This window comes from Camellia sinensis, chromosome 15 (genome assembly GCF_055761805.1).
Source record: "Camellia sinensis isolate YWXY chromosome 15, ASM5576180v1, whole genome shotgun sequence".
NCBI classification, from domain to species: Eukaryota; Viridiplantae; Streptophyta; class Magnoliopsida; order Ericales; family Theaceae; genus Camellia; species Camellia sinensis.
Window position 1 is genome coordinate 27443199 of NC_138975.1, and position 7627 is coordinate 27450825.

General features: G+C 33.4%; 1 pseudogene; it reads right to left on the bottom strand.

Moving 5' to 3' along the window:
• Positions 1-798: 798 nt before the first annotated feature.
• LOC114306986 (E3 ubiquitin-protein ligase RZFP34-like) lies at positions 799-5319 on the bottom strand (annotated as a pseudogene).
• Between the last annotated feature and the right edge of the window lie 2308 nt (positions 5320-7627).

Consider the following 7627-nt stretch of genomic DNA (forward strand, 5'->3'; position numbering starts at 1 on the left):
GCGTTGGTAAAAGTATTGCCTTTAGCGACGAACATAGACGTCGATAAAAGCATTCATCCATCGTCAGCAATTTACCTTGCATCGATAAAAGTCATTCAAATATGATGATTGGGTGGCACTTTTCACGACACAAATTTGCATGGGCAAAAACTATACTTTTAGCAACAAAAAAAGTAAACTTTTGGAGACACATTTACATCAGTAAATGTTGTCATTTGCCTACGATTTGTTTGTCAATAAAACTTCACTTTTGGCAACGACAAATTAGCATTGGCAAAAAATACACTTTTAGCAACACAATATGAGTGGGCAAAAGTAAACTTTTGGTAACACATTTACCTCGGTAAATGTTGCCATTTGCCGACGATTTGTTTGTCGATAAAGCTTTACTTTTGGCAACGACAAATTGACATTGGAAAAAAATACACTTCTAGCAACACAATATGAGTGGGCAAAAATAAATTTTTGACAACACATTTACTGACAAAAATAATTGAAAATAATTTATATATTTTTATAAGTTTTACAGATTTACGAGAGGCATCCCTTAGGCACCACTATTACAAACAAATAACATTGATAGGAAATCATCTAAAGTTGATGTGCAGGCAAAAAAACACTACTGAGATTGCTTTTAGAAGCAGTGTATAAAACTTAAAAGAGTAAACTCACTAAAATACCCAAATACATCCAAATTGTGAACCCACAGTAGAAACATCAGATAACAAAATGAAAACATGAAACTAACAAAGATAGGCAAAACAGCACGAAAAATCACCCACAAACTTATGCAGCAGACTAGCATCCAGTAGCAGCCGCGTCACAGCAACATTGCAGCAGCAGCAAAGGCGGCCCAGCAAGCATCAACCACCAGGGCAGTAGCAGCAGCAGATCAACAGCTACAGTAGACCAGCAAGCAACAACATCAGCCACCAGCAAAAAAGAGGATCTGGTAGCAGCCTCTATTGATCAATGACGACTTTAAAACAAAGCCCAATTAGCTTTTTTGCCCTCTCTCATATTCCTGTGTTATTTGATCCCAAACCTGCAAAAAACCTGTACAACACCCTCTGAAAGCACTTAGCAAAGGAAAACAAAAAAGGATATCCCCAAAAATCTAAATCTTTAAACAAACAAACTCATATATTTGTCCATATTAAAACTATTCCCAGAAAGTAGACAATAAAATTAGTTGATTGTTCATGTAAGCATAATTTCCCAATTTCAAAAGTGCACATAGCTAACCTATATCACAAATGCATTATGAATTGGCAACCGATAGCAACCCACTGCATCAATATGTACTAAGATATATCACATTTACAAAGTAATTGAAAAACTCTAGGGCTGAAGTTAAAGTAACTCAACAGGGATTTGATTAAAATCCATTACAATTCAAGGACATGCCTCCAGCCATGATTTTAAGATTTCACAAGGACAACCACATCGGACCTAGCAGCACTCATGTGGTACCTAATGTTTTTTTTAATATTATTTCCCAGTTGCTACCCAAAGTTCAAAATCTCGTTTCCACTACTATTGCATTCATCTTAACTATTTCACACTATAAACCCCTAATATCAAATCCTGGCTTGCACACTTTTTTTTTTCTTCTGAAAAGTATTGCACACAACAATTTATTGTATGTGTTTGACAACCCCCACAGGGAACCTACTAGTTCTGGTAGTTAGTGCCTTGCCAATTACTATTTTTTTTTTTTTTGAGCCTAGGTCTTACATTTGATTGGTTGAGATCATGTGCTAACCTACTTGACACATGTTCTTAAACATTCATGCATTCCTCCTACGCCTTCTTTATTTTTTATTTTTATTGATGTATGTTTGACATACTAAGTAGTACTCAATTAATTTACATCAATAAACTATTTTTGTTGATAAAGAAAAAAAAAGGCTTGTAACAGGGGACTAAATTACCAATCCAATCCAATAAGTGTAAAGACTACCAAACTAAGAATGGATAGATGGAATTACCAATAAGTGTTTGGGCAAGGCTATTATTCTCAAGGTAGTTGTAGAACATAATTCTATGATCTTCATCCATGCAACAACCATAGAGCTTGACTAAATTTTGGTGCTCTATATCTGAAATCATTCTAATCTCTGTCAAGAACTCCTTTACTCCTTGATTTGATTCAGGTGAAAGAACCTTATAGCATCAATATTCCTATTTTTTAGCCGTCCCTAACCATCAATAAGCAAATTTTATTTGAAAACAAGGTGTTAGTCTACAGAAGCAAGACCATAAATTAGTATTTTATTATATGATGATAAAGCAAGCATTCTTGTGGAAATATGTCAACCAAATATATGCCTATTACCTTATGATCCATGCTTTCTAGAGCTAGCAGGGCATCATCGTGACTAGTGTACTGAATAAAAGCAAACCCCTTAGACCTCTTCACCTTTTCATCCATAACAAGCTTAACTGTCAGTGCAACTAGATAGAATTAGCAAACTTGAAGCATGTAATGGAACAAATAGGTAGACAGGACACTTTCTTTTTCTTCTTTTCATGAACCAAGGAAAAAAATATATGATTAAGAAGTGCATCTTTATCCTACTAAGCACAGAAAACTGCTACAAAATGAACTCCCAATCCTAATACAATACCGGACCAATAGTGCAGCAGAACATCAAAACCAGACTCTCTCAGCACTGCCTCACTCCATTTTGTAATCCAAGAGCATAACAAAATAGATAAGCAATGATGCACAGAACAAAACCACTAAGTCCCACCTCTCTTCTAATAAGAGACATGATAACATATTTTTTCCATCTAAAATGCTAATGAATTAATAATAATAAATTAATAAATTTTTTATGAATTAGAACTTCCCAGCTCATCTTGTTTTGACAGGTCATAAGTAGCACAACACTCATAGATTTCTTGTAGAATGATGAAATATGTAATATAAAAACATTCTGTAGCTATTGCCAATAATACATCCCCAACCAAACCTAGTAGTCTCATTTCATAGAAACAATAAAAGTCAAATCACTTACCCCTGGTTTGTATTTTATGTCAATTTGATGCATATAGTTCTAATTGTATCAATTTTATTTTTGAAATTTTGACATTGTATCAATTTAGTCCAATTTTTAATAACTCTTTTGATATTAGATTGAAATCAAGAGGCAAAATAGATAGATCAGCAAGTGAAACTAAGAATCAGTAAATAATCAAAGAACAACATGCTTGCCCTTCCTTCATGTCTCAAATGAAACTGGCCTCTGAATACTTGCAAACAAATGAAAACTACAATTGAATCAGTAAATAATAATCAATGAACAACATGCTTGCCCTTTCCTCATGTCTTGAATGTGCCACAATGTGAAAATTTACCGCATATGTCTCTCCACAGTCATTGCAGAGGATCCAAACCTAATCAATCGCAACACCAAATTGTTAATACGTGGAATGACAAAGTCAGAGATACGCAGAGTTGCAGATTAGCTATAATATGACATCTTTACCATCTTATTTTTGTACAATTGAGGCATGGGTGTCGAAGCCACCTGAATTGTTTTTGTTGAACAGGCCAGTCGGGATACAAACCCATATTGCAAATAAATACAATTAAGGTAAGTATAGCATGATATCATTGGTATACCTTGTGATCAAGCCTTTGCCACACTTGAGACATGTCACAATATGATGTTGAACAAACGGGGCATGAATACCTGCAAACTTGAGTTAATATGAAAGGTATTTGTAGAGAAATATGAGTTTATTTAAATAAGGAAAATAATATAGTTGCTCTTTTTTCTCATTTACTTATTGTAAATGCTGTTCCATCTCCTTCACGCATTGCAAGTGTATAGTGTGCCCACAAGGCAAGACTGTGATGTCTTTTGTTGTCTCAAAAAGATACTGCATAAAGAAATGGATCAACTTAGCATGAACAAATAGTTTGCAGATCTATTCTTACCCTTTAAGTTGTTTTTAAGTTTACCTCAAAACAAACAGGGCAATTATGGTGCATTGCTTTTTCTATGCAGATATGCGAATCCTTCATCAACCTTGAGTAGCGAACAACCTGAAGTAGAAAGAACAAATTTCCCAAAGCCATCACTTCATGACCAACTTTTTTGTAGTTTTTTTGTTATTTTTCCCATCAAAAAGAATGATAAAACAACCATGAACAACAGAAAAGAAAAGGGTACTCAAATGCTATTCATATAGGTGCTTACCACATTTATTACAATGGAAAAAGTTCTCTTTGCCTCCAGTTCTGAGATTTGAAAACATAACAAAAATTAATTAGATAAAATGGAATTCATTAAGAAAGTAACTATTTAAAGCACTTTAAGATGGTGTAGCCAAATTAAAAATATATATATATATAAAACAATTGAATTCATTATGAAGGAAAATAAAAACTAACTAAAATGCATTATAAGGGAAGTTAGAAAAGAAAGAAACCAGAAGAAAGAAGGGGGTGCAGAAAAAATATGAACTGAAACAGAAATGAAAAGAAAATAGAATAACATGATAAAGATTTTAACCTGCAGATTCCACATTTATCACAATGGTATTGATTCTTCAAAACCTGGAGATAGAAATCGTGTTGTTTAAGCAAGTATATAATAACTAGGCTTGAATTTCTTTTTGAACAAATTCTAACAAAGAGGCTTACATCATCGTCAAAAAATTTGCATTTTGAGCAATAATACTTCCACATGCAAACCCCACATTGGATGCAGTTTTGTTGAACCTGAAACGAGAAGGTAGAAATTAAAACCCATTGCATGAATTTTACTTTATTCCCACAATTTTCTTGGCCTTTTGATAAATGTAGCCCATATAGGAAAAGCATTGCTCGCTTTCTACCTTGTTACTAGAAAAAAATAACAATTCTAGTGCTTTTACTTTTATCATTATGTAAGCTTTTTAGCGAGGAGACTTACATCTTGTTCCGTGTGACACAATGAGCAGATGACCTGAATACAAATATAGAGCACACACAAATTTAGATTAGTGTTTGAATTCTATGTTATAATCACTACAAACATTAAGTATATATGTAAAAATAAATAAATAAATAAATAAATAGAAGAAAAAGAAACTCGGGTTGCAAAATATGCAGAAAAAGATATGAAAAGTAACCAAGGAAAGAAACAAGAGATGGTTGATGAAACCTTATTCACAGGGAGTTGCATCTTGTGATTTAATTTAACCCATATCATTTCCAGGCAAAACTACATTTTCAAAGACCAAATGTTGTATCACAGAATCCATGGGATCCCAAAATAGCCCCAAAAAATAAGATTCCCATTTTCAGCACACCACCATTCCCATTCTTATTCAGAACCACTATTCCTTAATCAAGAGCTGTGTGACTGCATGAGTCACTGAAGCAGGAACAAGTACAAATGAGCATATGAAGTGTTATATGCTACAAGATTGGAACTCAGGAAATGTCTTTAATGCCACACGTTAGATGATGAAGAAAAATTGTAATCAATAAAAACAGTAAATGTCTTGAGACCCAAATAATCACAGTATTTCAACCTCTCTCATCTGCTTTAGTTTTAGATCATGAACGATTACGCATAAGACTGTGCACATCACCCTCTTGTTGTTTGTTTATTCTTCTTCTTTTATATATACATATGTGTGTGTGTGTGTCTGTGTGCGCGCGCAATTCGTAAACCTTGTAGTGTAGCCATGTTCAATTATCCATTAAGGTAGGTTTTGGTTGTTGTTTACAAACATTTTTTTATGCTTTCCTCATGTTTCTATTTCCAAGCTAACTAAAATAATGTACTGAAATGAAATTCTGACCCTTATAGTATTTCTACCCTGGCTGGTACATCTTCAGCTTTCACCTTTGCAGAATGAATTTTAATAATGAAAACATTGGAAATAATCAGGTGTTCTTTATTTAGCAAAAAGATTGCAGAAGAAAACATACTTTGAGAGTGGAGCAGAGCTATTTCATGTAGTTATCTCTAGCATTCGATAAAAGCATCACCAGCAACGGCTTCTATACGTCTGATTCCAGACGCAATCCCCTATTCTGAGATTATTTTCAAGCCACGTATTTCAGAAGTACTGCTGACATGAGTGCCACCACATAGTTCCATGGATACACCTGGAACCTCTAACAGTATTTGAAGGAAAAATCAAATCCTATGTAAAAGTATGTTCCATAAGTTACAGCATTTATGTGTTGTGAAATGAGCGTATATTTTAACACCATTTTCTGTCAGAACTCAGAAGTACAAAAGAAAAGATTTTATAGAAACTTGAACTTGTTCTCCATATTTTCCTTCGAACATTGCAATAGCCCCAGCTTTTTTAGCATCAGTTAGAGGCATCACTTTAGTTTGCAGAAGTGTAGAGTCCTCAATCTAGCTATTGATCAGTCCTTCAATCTCCATGAGCTCATTATCCAAAAGTGGCCAGTGGAAGTTGAAATCAAATCTAAGATGATCAAAAGCCACCAATGAACCAGCTTGTGATGTGTCTTGGCCTATTACTTTTTTAAGTGCAGTTTGTAGCAAATGAGTAGCAGTGTGATGAACTTGCTAAAGAGTAAACAAGGTTCACAAAATGTTTAATAGAGTTTCAAGATAGAAAAATAAACTAACAAACACTACTGTAGAAGTTCGCATCATTAAATATGCAGACAAGTGCAGGCAAGTTAATTATACTGTAAATGTGGTAAACTGTATTATTTAAGCTAGTACCTTAGCTCGTTGCCTCAACTTTGCATCTACCGCAGCTTCCACTTCACCGCCAACCTCTCATCAGAGTGTGCTAAAGAAATAAATGAAAGATAATCAAATTAAATGAATTTAAACACCTTAAATAACAAAAAAATATATATTATAATTACACAAAATCGACAGAGTCATGAAGGTTGATGACAGACCACAATTTATCAAAATGCAGCGTACATACAGGCATTGCAATTTCACATTGAAAGTCACTGAGGTTTCCGGGAATGCTATAATAATAATAATAATAATAATAATAATAATAATAATAATAATAATAATAATAAAAATAAGATCAAACAATGGTGCGAAAGCATATTGAATTTGAACTAAGATGCATGCATCAACATGAAACGAATGCACAACAATTTGTCTAATTAAATCATAACACTTCTCATCTAACGATCAAACAAAAACTAATTAGCAGAGAAATAAAAAATAAATACAAAAAAAAAAAAGTAGAATCAAATTATCTTTGAATCTAAACTAAGATGCATATATCAACATGAAACGAAAACGTGTCAATTTGTCTAATTAGATCATAAGACTTCATCTAACTATCAAACAAAGAATTAAACAAAAACTGCTAACTAGAATAGAACTTTATCTTTTGTCTAATTAGATCATAACACTTCTAATTAGCATAGAATGAAACAAAAAAGCTAACTAGAATCAAATTTATAACAGCAAAATACAAATGAAATCAAGCACAACATTACTTTAATTACCTAACATTGAGAATGCGAAGCTCGAGAAAATCATGTATGATTGGAGGCAATCCAATAGGGGATCTAGATCATGAGGTGTTGTTCAAAATAGAGATATAATGGCGAGAAAATATTGAGGTCGGAGATTGGAATTTGCACCATGGACAACTAATAATC